The sequence below is a fragment of the Myotis nattereri genome, assembly GCF_964212035.1.
Source record: "Myotis nattereri genome assembly, chromosome: 1".
Lineage (NCBI taxonomy): Eukaryota > Metazoa > Chordata > Mammalia > Chiroptera > Vespertilionidae > Myotis > Myotis nattereri.
In genome coordinates, this window is record NC_138075.1 from 173104071 (window position 1) to 173127866 (window position 23796).

A 23796-nucleotide genomic window follows, 5' to 3' on the forward strand; every position below is an offset into this window, starting at 1 on the left:
GATTGAAGTAATCTTTTCACACTACTCACCAATAGGAAGAATTATATATTAAAGTGCATGAAAGTGGAGACTTTAAATTACTTTCTGGGAAGATTATTTGTTATACCAGCATGTTCCACTCACGGTTATATTCCATGACCCCATCCTATCTTTGGTATATCTTCTTCGTTGTCACAGATTTATAACGCATTTTCTGGGCTTTAACTCATATACTTCTTAATGAACTCTACATATACATAATGAAATGGAGAAGTTGAAAGATCAATATGATGACTAAATGGAAATGAAAGGCACATTCTGAAGAGTTTGAAGCACACTATGCTGGGTTTCAAAAAACAACAAACAAAGAAACAGTGGAATGTTCTGGTAACCTTGTAGAGAGGCACTATTTTTAATTGTCTGATAAGCTAGTCAGTCTGAACTTTGAATGCAGTAAAGGTTTGATTGCTAAACAAGATTGGTCAGAAGTAATCCAATGCATTACCTATTTTAAAAGTAATTTCAATGTACACTTGAAACCTATTAACCAACTTCACCCCAATAAGTTTAATAAAAATTTTTAAGAATTAAAAAAAGGAATTTTTTTGCAGGGATATGTTTGAATACCTTGGTAAAGAAAATAACATGTTTCCTTTCCTTTGGTACAAGTTGGAGAGGGATGAAGCAGGCATAAAGTGGAAGAGGAAAGAGGGCCCCCTGAGGAAGGATGTGGTGAGATGGTGTAACCGAAGAAATTCCATGTGAGCGAGATGACAAATTCTACATTGTCATTGTCCACAATGAGCATCCATTTGTCTGGGCCAAAGATTACACGTTTGTGTTGGAGCGCTATACATGCCTCTTTCTAAGTTCACAAACATTTTGAAAGCCAAAGAGGACTGTTCGTTCCTTCCCTTAAATTATAGCTTTCATTTGGCTCATGGACCCACTTGTAAGTATGTTTTCCATACCATCTGGCTCCTGTACTTACTCTTGCCTAAAATCACAGGGAGATGGCCTGGAATCAAGCCTCTGGGCGTTTAGCGAGCGTGTGGCCATCATGTGGGAGCTTTCAGAGTTCCTAAAGCCATGTTCTTTATATGGATCTGAGTAGTAAGAAAGAAATAATACAAAACATCCTAATGCAGACCTTTTCTATTTTTAAATGTTTGAAAATATCTAGAAAATACAGAGGGTGTTACAATGAACTTCCATGTACCTCTCAACCAGCTTCAACAATTAACAACTTTTAGCCAATCTTCTTTTCTCTATATCTCAGCTCAATTCTGTTCCCACACAGGGTATTTTGAAGCATGTCCAGGCATCATATTATTTCATTTATAATTATTCACTATGTATTTCTAAAAGATAAAGAATTTTAAAATAACAATATCTGTTATTTTCATACCTGAAAATAACAACAATTTATTAATTTCATGAACTATACAGTCAACATTAAAATTTTGCTACTCTTTGATTTTTACAGTTTGTTGGAATCAGGATCCAGGTACTGCCTATGCACCTCTGTAAGTCTCTTAATATATATGTTCTCTTTCTTTCTCTCTTCTCTGCCTCTCTGTAGTTTGTAGTTCTTAGGAAAATGGGTCATTTATCTGGTGTTGCTGATTGTGTGTGTGTGTGTGTGTGTGTATGTGTTTTATTTTGTTTTTTGTTAATCCTCACTCAGGGATATTTTTCCATTGATCTTTTAGAGAGAGTGAAAGAGAGAGGGAAAGACAGACAGAAACATCCATGTGCATAAAACATGAATGCGCCCCAACCAGGGCCAGGCCAGGGAGGAGCCTACACCGAGGTATGTGCCCTTGACCAGAATCTAACCCTTTGGTCCACAGGCCGACGCTCTATCCACTGAGCCAAACCAGCCAGGGTGCTGATTGTGTCTTTGTGGTATTATTGTCTCGTGTGTTTCTGTGTTTTCTGAGAACTGAAAGATCTAGACTCTGGATCTTTGCCAGATTCAGATTTGGTATTTTTGGTCAAAACTATTTCCTAAGTGGTTTTGTGTACTTTCATCAAGAGGTACATAATATCTGGCTGTTTCTCTTTTGTGCTGGTAGCAGGGATTAATGATCACTGTCTAGATCTATTAATTTACTAGGCTTGCAAAATGGTATTACATTTATTTCATTGACTTTTAATCTCCCTTTAGCAAAGGAATGATTTATGTCCTACTCTTCCTTCTCCTCACAAGAATCAAGGTCCTATTCATCTTTCTTTAGTCACAAAGGGATTATCAGGTTTTCACAAATCATCAAATACAACTTCAAATTTATGTTAACAGATATTTACTAACAAGTTTCTTGACCCTTCTGCATGGGCTTAGAATTAAGTCACGTGTTCCTAGAATATAAGAACCAAAGTAGTTAATATATGTCTTCTTAATAATGTGTTGCACTAGTATTTTTAAGTAATAAGAAAAGTTCATGAATTAATCAGGTTGACCAGTAAACAGCACAGCAACTTATAGGTTACTGGTTGGAGAGTTGGCATTTTTTAAAAAGTATGATTTGGCAAATCCTCTCAAAATTAAAAATGCAGAAAACCCTATGAGGTAGAAATTTCACTTCTAGGTAATTTCTCTCATAATTTTCAAGGATAACTGAAAAATTATTCATTAAAGTGCTATTTATAATAAAAATTTGAGGAAAACCCCCTTGATTTTCTTAATCAGAAGATTAAGTAGTTTCATATTCATATTATGAACTGCTATGCAGTTTTGACACAGTATTAAGTAAATCTCTATGTACTAATATAGAGAGTTCTCAGTCTGTGAGCCCAGCTTTTGTGGCCAAGTGGGAAATGGAATTCTATTACTATGAACTATATGAAATCCTACAATTAAAAAAAAAATAATACTGTATTATTTAAAAACAAAATCTAATAAAGTCATTTATCGTTTTAGATAAGATGGAGGAAAGAATTTGATGTGGGTTCAATATTTCTGTAAGGACACTTAATTCACATGCAGGATCTTGTGGTTGGCAATTGTTATATCATGAGGGATAGTCTCACTTTTAATCCTGAACATAATTAACCAATGACAATGAGTAGCAATTCGTAACCTTAGTTCCTTGGATCAATGATCCACGTCAGATGAAAAGAGCTCAGAACACTGGCTTAGGGCACAAAACCATGTAAGTGATAGAGGGAGTTCTAGCTGGAGAATGAACAGAGATGTGATGGGGAGATTTGAGCTAGACTTTGATACATTAGAATAGCTGGGACAGGTTAGATTGGCATTCCATATTTCAGAGGGAAGGGAGGGCAGGAAGAGATTAACCAATGATATGCATATATCCATAGTCCATAGACAGACAATAGTGCAGGGAAGGTCTGGGGAGAGTGGATGGGGTGGAGGGAGTCAATGGAGGGAAAGAAAGGAGACATCTGTAATACTTTCAACAATGAAGATAAATTTAAACAAAAAGACAAAGATGGCAAAGACGCAAAGGTTTGCTCAAAGGTGTACCAACTACTTTGACTACTTTGAAGGATTCATGTAGGGGGGAAATGCAGATGTGGTTAGAAAGATATATCTGGACCTTGAAGGCTGTTATGGGGTCTGGATTTTATTCTGCAGGCAATGAGACATCACTGAAAACTTACAGTGGAAGAGAGTGTGAGTTAAATGCATAGATCCAGGGAAGAGGGGTTGCTAATCATAGTTTATAAGGCTACAGGCATGAAACCATCCTTGGAGCCAGGTTTGAGCAAGAAATGACAATCCCCTTTTGTACCCTTAACCGATCTAACACCCGCCCCCCTACCAAGGGAAAACGGTGGGAGAAGAAGGTTGTTGCCTTTACCTTTTGCTTATTGCACTAATTGGCTGTTTTAATGAAGCTCCATTCTGTCTTTCAGTACCTCTAGTCCTTGTAAATTTTTCCACTGGAGCAAGGAGAGATATCAGCTGACTACTTTATTCATCAGAGTGACAATGTTAGCTTTCCACCTTCCTAATGAAATTCTCCAGTTGGCTGTGAAAATAGCAGGAAGCCAGCTATATTTAGCAAAGGAAAGCAACAAGTCTAAGCCGTGTGCAGAGAAGGGGAAAAATAGAAGCACTAAGTCTTATGATTAGTGCAACCAACAGCACTGCTTACAATTTTCCATATTTTGAACTGGCAAAAGCAGAATGTTTTTTGTTTTTTAAAACCAAAGAAAAGCCTACCAGTTCCTTCACTATTATGTCTAAATAATGTAATATATTCATTCAAGGAGCAGGGTATTTTTAGATTTCAAAAGAAGGACAAAATAACGTATTTTTTAAAAATAAACCAGCCAGTAAGTATAATCATGCTTGTATTTAGATATTTAGTCCTTTCTTTTTTATTAAAAACATCTCAAATCCAGGAACTGGCGTAGTAAGTATTTGCAATTTCCTGTAAGACTTTTACTATCCCATAATTCTGTATTAAATTTTCTCCACTTCTATGAGTTCCAGAACCTTCACTTGATTAAAAGTTACAGATTGTGTTGCCAAGACTTAATGAGACTTGAAATATAAAACTTTTTATGCTTAGAATTTCAGATTCATAGCGCCTCCAACGTAACTTTCTATCACCACTCTGGTATTCCCTGAGAGACATGCTTTCTTTGCTTAAATCTATAGAGAGAGGCGGGGAGGAATTTACTAATTTATGAGATCAGTTGTACTCTAATGAAAAAGTTCTTTCTACTAAGCTGAAATCTTCCTTCTAATTTCCATTTATAAGGGCTTCTCTCTCTCTAAAAATAGACAATATGTTTTCTTAATACAAATTAGTTCAAATTTTTGAAGTTACTGCCACCATCCCTATGGTTTTTTTTTTGTTTGTTTGTTTGTTTTGTTGTTTTTTTTTTCCAAAGGGAACAATCTCACTGTCTTCCTTCTTCCTCATCCAGTCAAGGTACAGGTATAATCTGATCAGAGTCTATTTTTAATTGGCTAATTAATTCCTAGTCTTTTAATGCCCTAACCGGTTTGGCTCAGTGGATAGAGCGTTGGCCTGCAGACTCAAGGGTCCCAGGTTCGATTCCGGTCAAGGGCATGTACCTTGGTTGCGGGCACATCCCCAGTCGGGGGTGTGCAAGAGGCAGCTGATCGATGTTTCTCTCTCATCCATGTTTCTAACTCTCTATCCCTCTCCCTTCCTCTCTGTAAAAAATCAATAAAATGTATTTTAAAAAATAAAAAAATAAAAAATAATTGTCCCACCTTTGGTTCATATAGTTCAACTCATCTTCCTAGATTTTCAATTCAAGGGCACGGTTGGGGTCTACCTGCGCGTTCAATTAGAGGACCGTCTTTCTGACATCCTTCTGTGGCATCTGCCTTGTGAATTCAAGAGCTGTTGCCCAGAGCACCTGGTTGTTGACTCTCAGTGTGGACTCACAGTAGGCACACACACACACACACACACACACATACATACACAGTGTTTGCTTAGACCTTCAAAGGGCGGATGCTTCTTCTTCATCTGTGGTTTTACTCTGAGTCACCAAAGTAAATAACTAAATTAAGGAAGAAAATTGAAAGATAGGTTCAAGGCCAAAAAGTATTAGTTGATTAGTTTGTCAAGCTGTTAATATGTCTAAGGATATTTAAAGTAATTTTAGATACATATGTACTATATTTAACTGCAAATTATCCTCCCTAGCACTGGGTTTGATATTTTTCTAAATCATTTCCTCTTTGATGTGTTGCTGTGGTTGTCAACTTCAGGAAGTTCGCTGAAAGCTTGATCAAAGGAGAATAAATTGAAAAACTAATATAATAATGCTTAATCACTAGTCTCGTTGTCCTCCTTATTTTTGTCAAGCCTCCGGATGTCACCAGGGGACAATTATTAGCAGAGAATCATCTTCCTGAGTAATATAAAACACAAAATTTCCTTTGAGACCTTTCTACTCTTAAAAAATTCTAGCACAAAGTGAGAGCAAAATTTGGCAGAAAAAATTGGAATAAGTCTTGGACATTTTCTTAGAATAGAATTAAATTATATTTGCGCACCATTGGTAATACTAGTGTTCATTTTAATATGTAAACCTCTCACTTCCTTTGTGACATTTTTTCAGTGTTTACATAATTACAACTGGGTGTTCTGAGGTATCCATCAGGAAAGACTTGTGTCATATTTTAGCGAGGCTAACCCAAAATCCTAAATACACAGCTACTATATTTAAAAGGGGAGGGAGTTGTGTGGATCCTAAATGGATGCCAGTGTGGCATCCACAGACTCTAAAATATATAATTCTACTCCAATTTATAGACAACGGAAGTCTTCTGAATTTTCAAACATTTCATTGCCCTATTATGTCCTAGGTCTAGTCACGGGTTGAATTCATAGTGAACCCAACAATCTCAGTAAGCATTTTACTAACTCCTGGCACAGGCATGTTCTGGTTTAGACAGGTTGTACGAGTCCTTTTTCACAAGGGCGAGTAGGGAGAGCAGTTGGCGTCAAGTCTTAAATTTCACTCTAGAAAGTTCTCCCTCATTATTGTTATCCTCAGCACTCTTTACTTCCCTGGTATAAGTAGTCATGCATTGTTCAATTAGCCATACATCACTCTGGGCTAATTATTATTAATTTCTCAACATAATATTTTAACTCATTTTGCTAATGAAGTTTACATGCATTTATCTTGGTTGCCAAGCAGATGTTAACTTTTTGAACACCTTAACTCTTTTTTTTTTTTTTTACCTTAACTCTTTTAATCCTCCCTGGTTTTTAGTTTAGGTTTTCAATGAATAATTATTTGTTTTATTCTTTCTGGCATTATTTAGAGCCGCTTTATTTTACAATCTGTCTTAGTATTATTATTTGCATAAAGTACTCTCATAAAAATGCATTTTTAAAATATAATACAATGTCAGATTCTTCCCCAGGGAGTAATCTTGTTAGATCTCTGAATATAACAATATAGAGTTTTGTAATCTTAAGAAACTGCTTTTCACTGTTTTCCTACATCAGTTTGGAATACCGCTTCCTGATTTATGAGGGCAAAGCAAGTAAAGAGTACTTGTTTTCATAAGACATTTCACTCTAAGTGGCACTTCTCAAAAAAACCATGATTCTATAATTTGAGGTTCTCATGTTTCTTTTAAGTTACTGTTTGGGAAAAGTTCCATATTACAGTAATGAAAACTAAGTCTTCTTCTAACATAAGTTTTGGCCATTGTTGGAGGCAATGCATAAATTGCCAGCAATTTCTTCTTTCCCTACTCTCCGATCTATTTCACATTTTCCTTTCCACTACATGTTATAAAAATCACTTGCAAAAGAGTAGCTGGATGTGAGCTTTAATAGTATTTGAACCTCAGCTCTGGGCTAGGTGCTACATATAGTAGAAGAAACTCTTTATGAGCCATCCCAGCATAGGGAGTTCATAACACAGCCTGGCAAACAACATTTATAGGCATATAAAAATTATTGAATGAGCCCTGGCTGGTGTGGCTCAGTTGGTTGGGCATGGTCCCATGCACTAAAAGGTTGCCAATTTGATTCTGGATCGGGGTACATGCCTGATTTGGGGCTCAATTCCCAGTAGGCGGCATGCAGGAGGCAGCACATTGATGTTTCTTTCCCTCTCTCTCTAAAAATCAGTAAAATAGTTTTAAAAATTATTGAATGAAATAAGGGCATAAAATTGTAGAGTATAATTAAGTGCACAGTGGGTAAAATGTAAGTATCTTATTTTACATTCACATAACTTTTTCTTCCATGTTTCTCAAAGGAATTCAAAGAGTGAATAATAAGAGCTAACAGTTATTCACACTTAGTATGTGACTTATGCCGAACAAAGAGCTTTGGATGCGTTATTTATTTAATCCCCACCCTCTACGATCTTTCTAGATAAGTACTAGAGTCACTTCTGTCTTAAAGAACACTAAAGCCCGCAGAGGCTAAATCACTCAGCCGCTTGTTCAACATCACATCTCTGTTTCAAACCCACAAGTACACTCAACCTCGCCCCTTTACTCTTCAAACTGCAGGTCACAGCCCACCACTGGGTCAAGAGAACGATTTAGTGAGTCACAACTATAATTTTAAGAAATGCAGTTAAATAGACTGTATCGGAGTATATTCTACATAGTATTATTTTTATGAAATTTCTGTGTCTGTGTAGTTGCCATTGGACTTGTTACCCTTCCTTCTGTGTCGGGAACCCAAACCAACGTTCCTCTGCCAGTGCTGTTCATGCCAACAGAATAAGGCTGAGCTCCTAAAGCAGAACGGACACTTTATTCATTGATAGAGGAATGGAGAAGGGCGAGCTCGTGCTCTAGTGGCACCTTCTCCCACACCAGGCTGTGGCTGCCTGTGTTTACAGGCTGCGGCTTGGAGGGATTCTGTTAGGCCTGGGGCGTTACCCTCCTGTTGCACGCGACCCTTCTGCACCCAGTCCTATGGGCACAGGACGCCCCATCACCATCCTAGTCTTTGCGATCCACACCTTGGTTTTTTAGCTCAGGCCTCTTCATTTTGCCCTCGAGAATCCTTTTCAGTTCCGGTAAGCATGCATAGCTCACAACATATTTAGGTATTGGGAAATGTTAGGGCCTTTTGGATGCAAGTTTGGTGATAGATTGGGTCATGAGGTGAAATGTAACGCTTACTATGTGTTGGCGGCAAAAACCAAAAGTTTGAAAAGTACAGACACACTGCGCTGCTGCCTCTCATGGAATTCTTCATCAGGCCTATGGAAAGATAGGAATAGAAATGTATCTTTTCAGATGATGGATGAAGAGGTCGAGGACCAGAAGTGAAGCAGGACTACTTCTTCCTATGAGAAATATATGGAACTAGGAGTTCAGCTTGGCTTCACTGAGTGACAGTAATGCAGCATTCCACACTAGATGCTGTGGTCAGAATATACAGATATTGACAATGCTCTCCATTCCCCCCAGCCTTCCAGTCTAGAGAATAGGTGACACCAGTGGGAGAGAGATGGTGGGCCAGAGAGGCATCCTAAGTATTATGAAGAGGCAGAGTAGGTGGCAACCAAGTGACTTTTAAAAATGATTTTAGGGATATTTACAGAATGTTTTTATTACATATCGCCCACCTCCCTGCCCACTTTCTATGTGCCTGGCTGCTAGCAAAACTTAATTTCTGTGTGGAGCTTTGTTTCCATTTTGAGGGAGGAACGCTTTTAAAATAAAGTGATTTTCAGAGGAGTAATACATCACTATTTTTTAAGATTAGTCTTTCACACTCAAGACCTATCCCAGATTAGCAGGTTTTATTTCACAGCTAAGGGCTGAGATCCTAAATGCCTGAAAGTTTATTGGGTGCAGGAGTAAGAATAATTTTTGAATAAAGTTCATCAGGTCACTAGTTACCCAGAGAAAACAAGAGAGGACAGAAGCTAAGAAGGGAGGTCAGATTATACAGTTTTGCTTAGGACTGGCACTGACTGAAGTGTGCACCCAAGTGGCTAAAAAGTAGGCAAAAAGGAAGTAGAATTGGAACTCTCACGAAAGAACTTGCAGTTGGCTGGCACGGCTTGCCATCCGTGCTTACTCCCCTCTGCTGCCCCACCTGTTACAGACTAGGCATTCTCAGCTGAGATGATATTGCCCCCAAAGAAGGGATTGTTTTTTAGGGGGAGGGAGCATGAAAAAAAAATCATACTCTTTTTATGTTTACAGTGCGGGTATTTACATAATATGCAAGCACGTGTACGGTGTATTCATGGCATTCAAATTTCACAGGAAGGAAGGAGTTAGGAAAAATATGTCTAAAAAAGTGTCCTTGGGGGAAGTCAATAATAAAAGATGGAGAAACACTGAAGTAAACGAGAGTAATTGGGAAAGCAAAGACCAGCAAAGAAGGTGTGGGTGGGGAGAGGCTGTGAATGAAAAGGTCAGATTTACTGTGTATAGAAAAACAAATGAGAAGACACAGAAAGAAAGGAGCTAGTAAGACAGTGGGCTGCAGGGAAAACATTCAGGGAGTGTGGCAAGAAAGACCTAGGAGCTCTAGGAAGAGAAGACTTGAACGCAACAGAAATGGGGAAAGGGAATTTAAAAAGTATGAACGACTTTGTGAATAGAATTCCCTTTGGCACTGGTCTAAAGAAGCAAGTAAGGATTAGAATTACACTTGTTTGTGTGGTGGCATCAAGAAAGTCAATTCTTTGAGATGAATAGTTCGTGCTTTTTCCATCATATGTAAAATGCTACAAAAATGCCACTATCATAGGTTCTCTAGTGCCCCTCCAATAATATAACTCCCTAAGCCTGTATTATTTAGCAGCCACAACAATTTTTTGTGTTTCTTGAAAGTAGCACTGAACAGACTGGATCTCATGAGCCTTGGACTTTATTTGGGTTATGGGGTTTATTTAATTACTAGTGGCCCGGTGCACAAATTTGTGCACATTGAAATGGAATTAATTAGAAGAAATATTTTAATATCACTATTTGCTCTTTCTCTTGCAGCATCAGGCCCCTGCCGGCGCCTGTGAGATGCAGCCTCCTGGTGATCGGTTGTTACGGCATGAGGCGTCACAACCACAGGCTTTTTATTTATTTTTTATTTTTTAAATATATTTTATTAATTTTTAACAGAGAGAAAGAGAGATGGATAGAGAATTAGAAACATTGATGAAAGAGAAACATTGATCAGCTGCCTCCTGCACACCCCCTCCTGGGGATGTGCCTGCAACCAAGGTACATGCCTTTGACCAGAATCGAACCTGGGACCCTTCGGTCCTCAGGCCAAAGCTCTATACACTGAGCCAAACTGGTTAGGGAAGGCTTTTTATAATATAGGATTCTGGAAGCCATTTAGGCTGAATGGTCTCTACGGTTTGTGTTTCAGTCCTTTAGAGCTGGCTTGAAGGCATTAAATTATGCTTTGTGCAACTTTGAACACTTTCCTACATGAATGTCACCAATCCAGGGACTCCAAAGATCCAGTGTCAGAGTACCTAAAAGGAGCCAGGCACCCTACATATTTCCTTGACCTGAGGAAAGAGCTATGTCCTTCCTCTGATGGTGTGGAGAAGTGGTTCTTCAGAGACCTTGCCTCAAATCAATGTCATTCTTAGGAAATAAGGTGACGTCTACCTCGTTCATTCACTGGCTTAAAATACTAGTAATAGAATCTTCTTTAAGATGAACGGTAATATGGTCCATCTCCCACTATCTGGATGTTCTCTCAAAATTATTCATCTATAATAATGAAAGTGTAATATGCTAATTAGACCGGACAGCCAAATGACCTTCCGGATGTCCTTCCAGACGAAGTTGGGGCTGCGAGAGCCAAGCCCCTTGCATGAATTTTGTGCATCGGGCCTCTAGTTGCATTATAAATAAACTCTTCTGGTTGTCAGGGAAGGTTACTGCACCAAAGTGTGAGGATGTTTGTAAAATGGATTATAATACAAATACAAAGCTAGACTTCTCAAAAATAATGCCAGACCCCAAAGGTCAGAAAGGCATGGGGCTTGTGCATTAAAATAGGAGCACAGGAGTTCCAGTTTATTTAAAAGGAATACCTTAACAATGACAACCACCAGAATCATCTAATCAATATACAAGTGAAAGGAACAAATGATGGCTAAAAGTAAATGCAATTGAGTGCTTCCTTATTATCTTTTTAAAAATACATATTGTTATTTATTTCAGAGACTAAAGAAGAGGGAGAGAGAGATAGAAACAATGTTGAGAGAAAATCATTCATCAGCTGCTTCCTGCACACCCCACACTGGGGATTGAGCCCACAACCTGGGCATGTACCTTGACCAGGAACCAAACCGTGACCCCCAGGCTCATAGGTTGACCCTCAACCTCTGAGCCATGCTGGCTGCCAAGCCTTACTGTCTTGTTTATTTTTTAATTGTAATAAGAACATTTAACATAGATCCACCCTTTTAAAAATATCTAGTGCACAATACAGTGTTGATAACTACAGGCATGATGTTGTACAGCAGATCTCTAGAACTCACCTTGCATAACTGAAATTTTATACCCATCAAAGAGCAACTCCCCATTTCTCCCTCACCATAGCCCCTGGCAATCACCTTTCTACTCTGCTTCTATGAGTGTTATTTGTGTGTGTGTGTGTGTGTGTGTGTGTGTGTGTGTGTGTTGAGGGGGTGTTAGGATGGAGGTTGAGGCTTTTTAGATCCCTCATATCTGCTACCCTTAAGTTGACATATGAGTGTTGGTAAAGGAGTGAGAGACATAAGAAAAGAGAGCAATATAATGGTCAAGGGCGGGCAGGCACTTCCCAGACATAGTTTGGAACTATTCCAATTGTGTAGTTAAAAATAAATGTTTTTTTTGTAAATTTCTTTTCCCAGTTGCGAGTTGTCTGATGTGATCATGACCTTGTCAGCAAATTCTATTTTCACTGTGACTGGAAAGTCCTTTACCTCATGCTCACTTTGGGGAAATTTCAGTCCTTACTGTTCTCATTTCTTCCTGCACTAATTTGCCTTCTTCTCCTCTGTCTGACAAGCTCCATGGAAAGTTCAACTCATTTGTCTAAGAGTTTCTTCCTCAGGGTAATGCGAACATTTCATTGTATTATATAAATTTCATTTTCGTAATTGCTGTTTTCCTCACACAATAAATACTGTTCTTTATTGCTTAAGCCTAAGTTCTGAGGTAATAGAGCTGGCACAGCCTCAATTTAGAGGCTACTGATATGATTGGAGCAACGAAAGAGGGATTATGTGGAATTGGAAGGAAGATCTCATTTTAAAAGTGGATTTCATATTCCCACTTGCTCCTGATACTATGAGTTAATATCAATTAAAATAAAGTTTGTTTTGTTTCAAAACTCAAGGATTTCAGAAAGTACCTCAAAACAATTTAATGAAATCTGTAATGTACCCTAAATGGGCCTGCAAATTACTGGATTGGAAACATAGGGACCTCATTCTAATACTCTCACCATTGGCACATACCAGAGTTGAGTAACACTGTAAATTAGCCTACACCAGGCTAGTAAGAAAAATGCATCAATGTCAAGTTTTAAAATAGGATGCATTTGGGGTGGGGGGACATTTATATGTAGTCTCTATACATTCTAGAATTACACTTGTTTGTGTGGTGGCATCAAACTATGTATCAGTTATGATATATAGTTAAACTTTATTCAATATGTAATTCATCTCATGCTTAGTGTTATAATAAAAATATAGGAGATACAAAAGAACTTAGTGGTTTTCTGCCAGAAGGAAATTATCATTGGAGAGATTAGATCATGAAACTGCTTCAGGGAATTAAAGAAACTCAGTGTTAGAGCTAGTATACTCCTTTAATTCACCAGTGTGTGTTTTAGCAAAAACCTAGACCATGATGAGACTATAAATTAACCTCCAGTTGTTTAATAGCCAGTATTTTTGTGCCTGTCTATTGAATTAGACGTGGCAGCCGCAGGAAGAGAGGAAATGAGGTAGGACAGAGAGTGGGTAGGGGTGGTGCTGGTTTTGTCCCACTGTGTTCCATGAAGTTTTGTATAAAGTGGCCTTTAGGATGTTTGCTGAAACCCACCTACAGGGGAAATGTTGTTTTGATTGAACTTGAGCTAAAATGAGCTGCCATGTCCTGGACTTACTGGCCTGTACAGGAAGCCTGCCAGGAAGGCGCCATCTCCACGTGCTCCCCTGCCTCTCACCCACTGCAGAGGTCTTGCTTTCGTTGGCCTAACTAGTACACTTCTTCTCGGCATCTGAATCTTCTTATTCGTTTACCTACAAGGAAGCAAATATTAATAATACAAGAAGTTTTCATAGCAAGGATAAAGTAACTTTTTTTAAATCTTCACTCAAGGATATGATTTTCATTGATGAAAGAGAGAGAGAGAGAGAGAGAGAGAGAGAGAGAGAGAGAGAGAAAAAACATCAATCGATTGCCTCCTGTACATACCCTGACCAGGGATCAAACCTGAAACCTGGTATGTGCCCTGACCAGGAATTGAACCTGAGACCCTTCTGTGCACAGGACAATGCTCTAATCATTGAGCAACACAGGCCCAAGCTAAGCTGTAACTTCCATATGCATCAGTGGAAACTGATAGTAGCTGAGGGCAGAGAGCTCTGCAGGGCTAGCTCCGTGAGCGAGCGGTCTGTGCTGTCACATAGACCCCACACTCGGAAGAAGGCCCACACTTGGCTTATCGCTCTGCCCTTGACATCTTGACATTCTTAACAATTATTTTTGAACTTGTGCTTTTTAAGTGAAGTCTGATGAGACCATAGAGCACGTGCTGGAGCAGATGAGACATGCGGGAAGGAGGAGCTTTATAATTCAGTACCTTCAGCAGCACTGTTCCCTGCTTGCTGAACTAGATGCCTGCCTTTTCCTTTGTACTAGGCTTTGCAAATTATGTGGCTGGTCTTGTCTCTTTCTGGGCCTCCAGTTTTTTATTCTATTAATAATAGCATGCCTTTTGGAATTTTCTTCTATGTGATCCTGTTCACCTTAAACCTGTATCATAACATTTTGTTGAAAACATTCTTTTTTTAAAAATCTTTATTGTTGAGATTATTACAGATGTCCCAGTTTCCCCACCCCCCACCCCAATTGTCTCCCTTCCACCTGGTTCCCATACCACCCCAGGCCCTTGACATCCTATTGTCCATGTCTATAGGTAATGCATACATGCATATCAGATCTTTGTTTAATCTCTTCCCGCCCTCCCAACCCCCTTCCCTCTGAGAATCATCAGTCTGTTCCATTTCCATGCCTCTGATTCTATTGTATTTACCAGTTTATTCTGTTCATTAGATTTCTTATTCGTTTGATTTTTAGATTCAATTGTTGATATGTATTTGTTGCCATTTTGTTGTTCATATTTTTTTTTAATCTTTTTCTTCTTCCTCCTCTTCTTAAAGAATACCCTTCAGCCTTTCATATAATACTGGTTTGGTGGTGATGAACTTCTTTGCTTTTTCTTGTCTGTGAAGCTCTTTATCTGACCTTCAATTCTAAATGATAGCTTTGCTGAGTAGAGTACTTTTGGTTTTAGGTCCTTGCTATTCATCACTTTGGATATTTCTTGCAACTCTCTTCTGGCCTGCATAGTTTCTGTTGAGAAATCAGCTGACAGTCATATGGACACTCCCTTGTAGGTAACTTACTGCTTTTCTCTTGCTGCTTTTAAGATTTTCTCTTTGTCTTTAACCTTGGCATTTAGTTATGATGTGTCTTGGTGTGGTCCTTTTTGGGTTCCTCTTGTTTGGGGTTCTCTGTGCTTCCTGGACTTATAAATCTATTTCTTTCACCAGGTAGGGGAAGTTTTCTGTCATTGTTTTTTTCAAATAGGTTTTCAATATCTTGGTCTCTCTCTTCTTCTGGCATCCCCATAATTCGGATGTTGGTATGCTTGAAGTTGTCCCAGAGGCTCCTTACACTATCTTCATATTTTTTTTATTCTATTTTCTCTTTGTTCTTCTGGTTGGGTGTATATTGCTTCCTCATATTTCAAATCGTTGATTTGATTCTCTGGATCCTCTAGTCTACTGTTGAATCCCTCTATATTATTCTTTATTTCAGTCAGTGTATGCTTAATTTCTGACTGGTCCTTTTCCATTTTTCTTTTTTTATTTTGCATTCTCACTAAGATCCTTAAAAGTCTCACTAAGTCCCTTGGAGGTTTCTAGAAGATTCTTTAGTAACCTTATGACTGTGGTTTTGAACTCTATATCCAGTAGCTTGCTTTCTTCCATTTCTTTCATTTGTGACATGTTTCTTTGTCTCCACATTTTGGCTGCTTCCCTGTGTTTGTTTCTATGTATTGAGCTGACAGAGTGGCCTTATGTAGTAGGTGTCCTATAAGGCCCAGTAGTTCAGCCTCCCCAATCATCTGAGGTGGACACTCTAGGTTCACCCCTTTGTGGGCTGTGTGTACAGTCTTGTTTTAGTTGATCCTTGATTGCTGCTGGTGTCACAGGGAGGAATTGACTTCCAGGCCAATTGACTGTGGGGAACAGCTACAACTATAGTGGGAGAGCTGCTGTGCAGGGATACCCTTATGGAGCAGTACTTGCTTCAGTGGAGCTTTGGTGCTCACTGAGTCTGACCCTTGAGTGTTTTGCTTATGGATGTGTAGAGTTGTAATCTGGTATGGTCTGACACTGACCACTGGGTACACTGGCTCTTTGGTCTCCAGGGAGGTGTAAAGTCAGCCACTGCCTGGGACCACTTAGCAGGAGCTAGAGAGAGAGAGATGCAGATTCCTCCTCTTTATATTGGGTTTGGCAGTGCCCAGATGAAGCCCAGCTGTGAAGCAAGGCAGGCTACTGCTGGTGCCAGGTCTTGGGCCTTTTATTGATAGGTTTGGGGGTCCCTGACCCAGCTGCAGCTTGTTTGACAGGTTTTAGTCTAATCAAGGACAGGACATTCATATGCAAAAACCAGTGCACTCAGCTTGGGTGGGTTTGTAAATTGGGTGGGGCAGGGTCTCAGGGAATCACCAGGGTGGAGCAAACAGAAATGTCTGCCAGTCAGCTCTGTAACAAGGAAGGTCCTAGCATAGGAACAATGGCCACTATGAGCACCTCTGGGAGAAAGCTGCCCCCGAGTTCCTGCCCTAATGCCAAACAGTCCAGTTCCTCCTCATATGTGTCTGGGTCCCCCAGAGCCTTGCCCAGCACTGGAGCACAGAGGAAGCAGGACCTTGTAAGTTTAGTTTGTGTGCTGGCCCTTTAAGAGGAGCAGCTGGGTCTCCAGCAGCCTCTGTGTCACTGAGCCTCAATCCGCACTGGTTTTTACAGCCCGTAGTTCTTACTGCCCGTAGGGACTTCTCTTCCCATTCTGGGACCCCTTTCTCCTCTGGGCAGCCTTCCCAGAGATGATCTCCCTCCCAGTTAAAACAGTGGCACACATCGGTGCCTGACCAGCCAGTTCCACACCTCAGCACCTCCTACCAATCTCAGTGTGCTTTCTTCTGTACTTCTCTTGTTGTAGGACTTCCATTCAGCCAGCTTTCTGGCGGTTCTGGATGATGGTGGTTCTGTATTTTAGTTGTAATTTTGATGTGGTTGTGGGAGGCAGTGAGTACAGGCATTTGCCTACGCCACCATCTTGGTTCTCCTGTTGCAAACATTCTTGAGATTACTCTGTAGAAGTCAGTTTATTCTCTGAGAATTATTGTCTTTGTCTGTTTCTGCTGCTGTAACAAAAATACCATAGACAGGGTGGCTTATGCAGCAAACATTTCTTATTCACAGTTCTGGAGGGTGGGAAGGCCAAGATCAAGACACCAGCAGATTTAGTGGCTGGTGAGGGCCTGCTTTGTGCTCCTAGACCAGTGATGGCGAACCTATGATACGCGTGTCAGAGGTGACAAGCGAACTCATTTTTTTGGTTGATTTTTCTTTGTTACATGGCATTTAAATATATAAAATAAATATCAAAAATATAAGTCTTTGTTTTACTATGGTTGCAAAGATCAAAAAATTTCTGTATGTGACACGGCACCAGAGTTAAGTTAGGGTTTTTCAAAATGCTGACATGCCGAGCTCAAAAGGTTCGCCATCACTGTCCTAGACAGATGTCTTCCTGTAGCTTCACATGGTGTCAGGGCATGGGAGCTCTCTGAGGTCTCATTTATAAGGGCACTAAATCCCATTCAGGAGGGCTCTGCCCTGATGATTTAATCACCTCCCAAAGGCCATACCTCCAAATACCATCACATTGGGAATTAGGTTTCAACATCTGATTTTGGAGGCACATGTTCAGTTTATGGCAATCATTAAATGATGCTCACTGTTATTAATATCAGTATTACTAATTCTGAAATAAAGACTAAAAAGAATAAAGATGTGCCAGTCAAGTGTAATTGATATGCATACTGAAGGTATTTCTAAAAACATTTTCAGAAATGTAGCATATAGCTTCCCAAGATTACTATTTCAAAAATATTTTACTTAGATGCATAAGTACTGATAATAAAGAAAATCAGTTTCATTAGTATAATCATTAATCATAAGTGCAAACAATTATCTGTAGAACTGAAGTAAAGCTGAAACCTTGCATCTGATTTTATATCTTAAAAAGAATTAAACGTTTTATAGACCTATTTTGGGTTAATGATCCAGCTCAGGAATGTGAAACCCCTAGCAACTAACATCATCAACTCAGGATAACCACAACTCAAAAAAAAAAAAAAAAAAAAAAAAGCATAGTCAGCACATTCAAAATTGTGCATTTATATCACCTCTAATTACAAGGGCACAGTTTGCTTAGGTAGCAGTATGAGCTTTTGAGAAATCAATTTTTTTCTGTTGTGAACTTACCAAGAAAGAATAAAAGCTTATCTGGGTCATTCTACCCAAAAAAAAGTGTGTGTGTGGGGGGGTGATAGGAGTTCCTAAGAGTTCATGTTTCTTGAACCTTATTATGCTTAAGGAATATCTGAAAAGCCTTCAGAAATGCAAATTTCCTATGTGAACCAATAGAGATGCTGGTTCTTTTTATCTGCAGTGGGACCCAGGAATCAATACTTTTAATTCCTGGAAATACTTCTTCATTTGCTTGAGTTTTCGCTGACTTTCTTGGCTACCTCATCCTGGCATGTTTGCTGGTTCTGCTTCAGTTTTCTTCTAAACTTTAGTGTGACCCAGGGTTCCAACCCATTCTTAGATGGCTTTTCTGTTTCACTTACTCCCTTGATGATCTCATTCGCACCATGACTCCTAAGCTGTCCATACGCTGATGACTCCCAAAGTTATATCCCGAGCCTAGTCTTTCCATAAATCTCAGAGACCCAGTGTCCATCTGCTTGTATGGTACTGCCTTTTGGGTGTCTAATAGGTATTTTCTTAGTTTCAGTTGCACCAGAATCAGACTTTGAGAAATGATTCAAGTGCTAGTAGATGTTTTAGTTCTTATATTTTGAAGAAGGGGAAATGAAGGTAAGGAAATGAGGAAGTGAGACTAAGAAATGAACAAATCCAATAAAGAATTCATTATCAAACCAGCTATTTCATGGGCAAATGGAGTATGACCCTGACAGGGGAATTCTGGGGACCGTGTAAAAGATAAACCTCAGAGTTATTCTAGTCAAAGGGCGAGGAAACTGGGGTAGTTATACCCTGACTCCTATCAGTTACTGACAGCGGCTTCTGGATGGGCATTAATTTCCTGGCATGTCCAGCCAGTTTTGGTGGTACAGCAGACTCCTGTGCCACAAAGAGACCTTAGGCAAGAATGTGAAGTTCTAGAATTAAAAGTTAGGCAGGTGTGCATTTAAAAAAAAAAAAAAGACCAAGTTTAGGTTTACAACAAGCTTGAGAGGAAGCTACAGAGATTTACCATATACCTCTGCGCTATACAGGTATACTATAGCCTCCCCCATTATCAATATCATTCACCAGCATGGTACATTTGTTACCAAGGATGAACCTATATTGACAAATTATGATCAAAGTCCATAGTTCACCCTTGTACATTTATGGGTTTGGACAAGTGTATAATGATGTATATCCATAATTATACATCATATAGAATATGGTAACTGCCAAGAAGTCCTCTTTGCTTTGCTTATTCACCCCTCACAATGATCTATGTATAATTTCCATACTTTTGAATTTCCTAGAACGTTATCTAGTTGAGGTCATACAGTTCACAGCCTTTCCAGATTGCTTCTTCCATTCAGTAGTATGAACTTAAGTTTCCTCCATATCTTTTCATGGTTTGATAGCTCATTTCTTCTTAGTGCTGAGTAATTTTCCATTGTCTGGATGTATGATAGTTTATGTAGCCATTCACCCACTGAAGGATATCTTGGTTGCTTCCAAGTTTTGACAATTATGAATAAAGTTGCTATAAACAACCCTGTGCAGGTTTTTACGTGGTCGTGTTTTTAACTTTTTGCGGTAAATACTAAGGAGAGTGATAGCTGGATTATATAATGATTGTATTATTCGTTTTGTAAGATACTGCCAAACTGTCTTCCTAAGTGACGGGACCATTTTGCATTTCCACCAGCAATGAGTGAAAAGTCAAATAGCCAGCATTTGGTGTTGTCAGTGTCCGGATCTTGACTTCTATGTACGTAGTGGTATTTCATTGTCATTTTAACTTGCATTTCCTGATAACTTTTGGTGTGGAGCAACTTTTCATATGCTTATTTGCCATTTGTATATCTTCTTCAGTGAGGTGTCTGTTAAGATCTTTGACCTTTTTTTAAAATTAGGTTGCTTGTTTTCTTATGTTGAATTTTAGAGTTCTTTGTGTATTTTGGAAAACAGTCCTTTATCAGATGTGTCTTTTATAAATATTTTCTCTGTGACTTGTCTCTTAATTCTTTTGACCTTGTCTTTTGCAGGGCATGAGTTTTTCATTTTAATGAAGTAGAGCTTATCAATTCTTTCTTTTGTATATTATGCTTTGGGCGTTGTATCTAAAAAGTCATCACTATACTTTAGGTCATCTAGGTTTGTTCCAGTGTTATCTTTTATTAGTTTTATAGTTTGCATTTGTATTTAGGTCAATGATCCATTATAAGTTAGTGTTTGAGAAGGTTGTAAGGTCTATGTCTAGATTCAATTTTTTTGACTCTGGGTGCTCAATTGTTCATTTGTTGAAGAGACTACCTTTGCTTTATTGCATTGTCTTTGTTCTCTTGTCAAAGATTGGTTAAATATGTTCATGTAGGTCTTTTTCTGGGCCCTCTATTCTGATCCATTGATCTATTTGTCTGTCATTTCACCAGTACTGCACTGTAGCTTAATAGTTAGTCTTGAAGTCAGGTAGTGTCAGTCTTCCAATTTTGTTCTTCTGCAATATTGTGTTTGCTCTCCTGGGTATTTTGCTTCTCCATGTAAACTTTAGGACCAGCTTATTAATATCCCTAAAATAACTTCCTGGGACTTTGGTTGGGATTGCATTGAATCTACAGATCAAGTTGTGAAAAACTGACATCTTGACAATATTGAGTCTTTCTATCCATGAACAGGGAATATGTCTCCATTTATTTAGTTTTTTGAGTTTGCTCATCAGAGTTTTATAGTTTTCCTCATATAGATCTTTTATCTTTTATATATTTTGTTAGATTTATACCTAAGTACTTAATTTTGGGGTGTTCTGGTGTAAATGCTATTGTGTCTTTAATTTCAAATTCCACGTGTTCTTTGCTGGTATATAGAAAAGCAGTTGACTTTTGTATATTAACTTTTTTCTGCAACCTTACTACCTTGCTTATTAGTTCCAGGTTGTTGTTTTGTTTTTTTGTTTATTCTTTTGCATTTTCTATATAGGCGATCATGTCATCTGTGAACAAAATCAGTTTTATACCTTCCTTCCCAGTATGCATACCCACTCCTACTTTTTTTTTTTGCCATATTGCATGAGTAAGGACTTCCAGTATGTTAAAAAGAAGTGGTGAGAGATGATATTATTTTATTAAATTTACAGCATCTCAATTTTTGTAGAGTTTTGTCACCACCCTGATTTTAATAGCGCTACTGGGCTTATAGAATTACATAATGCTGAAGAATGCAGTGGAGCCAACACGGCCTGCAGCAGGGCACCGTCCCCGCCTCTGCGCTGTTCAACGTTCTTACAAACAGCTGAGATGAAGGCCTAAATGATAACGATATATTTAAATCTCAAAAACGGGGAGTTTTATATTGGATCCTGAAATGAAGATTCAAAAAACCTCGATCAAATAGTATTATAAATATTACATTATGCATTTTAATTCAGAAAATAAATTATGTAGTACTAAGGGCAGAGCTGGTCTAATAGTGGTTTTTAAGGAACAAGCAATAAGCAAACAAAATACAGTATGTGTATAATTTTAAATTAAATGAGAAGCAAAGAAGACTGATATTAATTCAGCCTGTATTTTGGGCTAAGCACTGACACAGGAATGTTGCAGATGTTAAGGAATCTGACACCATCCTGGACTATATTAACAGGAGTGAGTGGCCAGAATAAGGGAGATAAGTGTCACACTGTGTGCTGAGATGTGTGGACAATATGTAGACAGGAATTGGAGGTGACGAGCATGGTGACAGGTCACATGAAAGGTCATTGAAAAATGTTGAATTTGATGAGGAGAAGGGTAGAGAACAGGAAGATGTCATGTGGAAAAGAATGAATCATTCTGCCTAGAAACAAAAGTGCAAGACGGTGAGTTCCCTGTTAGTATAAGTAAGGAGTGGCAACGTGACCAGCTAAAAGAAAGGGATAAGAGAAAGTGATCCTGCATTAGGTGCCCCGAACTAGAGGACTTCTGGGGTTCCTTCCAAGAATCCGTACACCCCTGTAAGCAGAATCAGGAAAAAATGGGGGTGTTAATGTCAAGAGGTTTAGCCTCACAAAATGGAGTACAGCTGGTCTTTGGCTTTAATGAGATCCAGACATTACTAAGAAAGGAAAGTGGTGTTTTTAGTTATGATAAATTTCAGCTATTATCTGAGGAAACAGGAAATCTAGGGTTTTATAGGAGAGATGTGTGCAAATAAGAGCTGGATTAAAATTTTCCAGGGGGATTATTATTCAAACAAAAGAGCCCTTGTTTTTTATTGTGGTGTTCAAAAGTAATGGGATGTGAGCATTATAAAAGAGAAGCACCTCTTTGTGCCTTTAAAAAAAATGACTTCCTATGGGGAGATAATGTCTCCAAATATAATCATGAAGGAGAAGAAAGATTTTTTCTCACTTACTTTGTCTGTCTACCTGTCTATCTATCTATCTATCTATCTATCAATCATCATATCTCTATCTCTATCTCTATCTCTATCTCTATCTCTATCTCTATCTCTCTATCTATCTCTATCTCTATCTCTCTATCTTTATCTCTATCTCTCTATCTCTATCTCTATCTCTCTCTATCTCTATCTCTATCTCTATCTCTCTATCTCTATCTATCTCTAACTCTATCTCTATCTCTATCTCTCTATCTATCTCTATCTCTCTATCTCTATCTCTATTTCTATCTCTATCTCTCTATCTCTATCTCTATCTCTCTATCTCTATCTCTCTATCTATCTCTATCTCTATCTCTCTATCTCTATCTCTATCTCTCTATCTCTATCTCTATCTCTCTCTATCTCTATCTCTATCTCTATCTCTCTATCTCTATCTCTATCTCTATCTATCTCTATCTCTATCCCTATCCCTATCTCTCTATCTCTATCTATCTCTATCTCTATCTCTATCTCTCTATCTCTCTCTCTATATATATCTCTATCTCTCTATCTCTCTCTATCTCTATCTCTATCTCTCTATCTATCTCTATCTCTATCTCTATCTCTATCTCTCTCTATCTCTATCTCTATCTCTCTCTATCTCTCTATCTCTATCTCTATCTCTCTATCTCTCTATCTCTATCTCTATCTCTATCTCTCTCTCTCTCTATCTCTATCTCTATCTCTATCTATCTCTATCTCTATCTCTATCTCTCTATCTCTATCTATCTCTATCTCTATCTCTCTCTCTATCTATCTCTATCTCTATCTCTCTCTCTCTATCTCTATCTCTATCTCTATCTCTATCTCTATCTCTATCTCTATCTCTATCATCTCTATGCCTCTGTCTCTCAAGGGTTCTGCTTAATTTTTTCAGTGCTTTAAAAAAAAAGTAAGCAAGGTTGCCATCTAGTGACTGTTTTCCAGTTTTTAACGTTAGAGGCTCTTGAATAGGGTCCCATGGCAGCGATGCTCAAACCTGGCTGTGCATTTGTATACCTGGAAGTTTCCTAAACTGTGGGTTCCTGGGACCCACCGGAGGCTGGAATCAGAATCTTTGGAGGCGGGGCTCCAGAGGTCCTGCTTAATTTTAAAAATTTTCAGAAGGCTCTACCTCAGTCTACCACCAGTGTTTGAAATGAACTGCCCTGT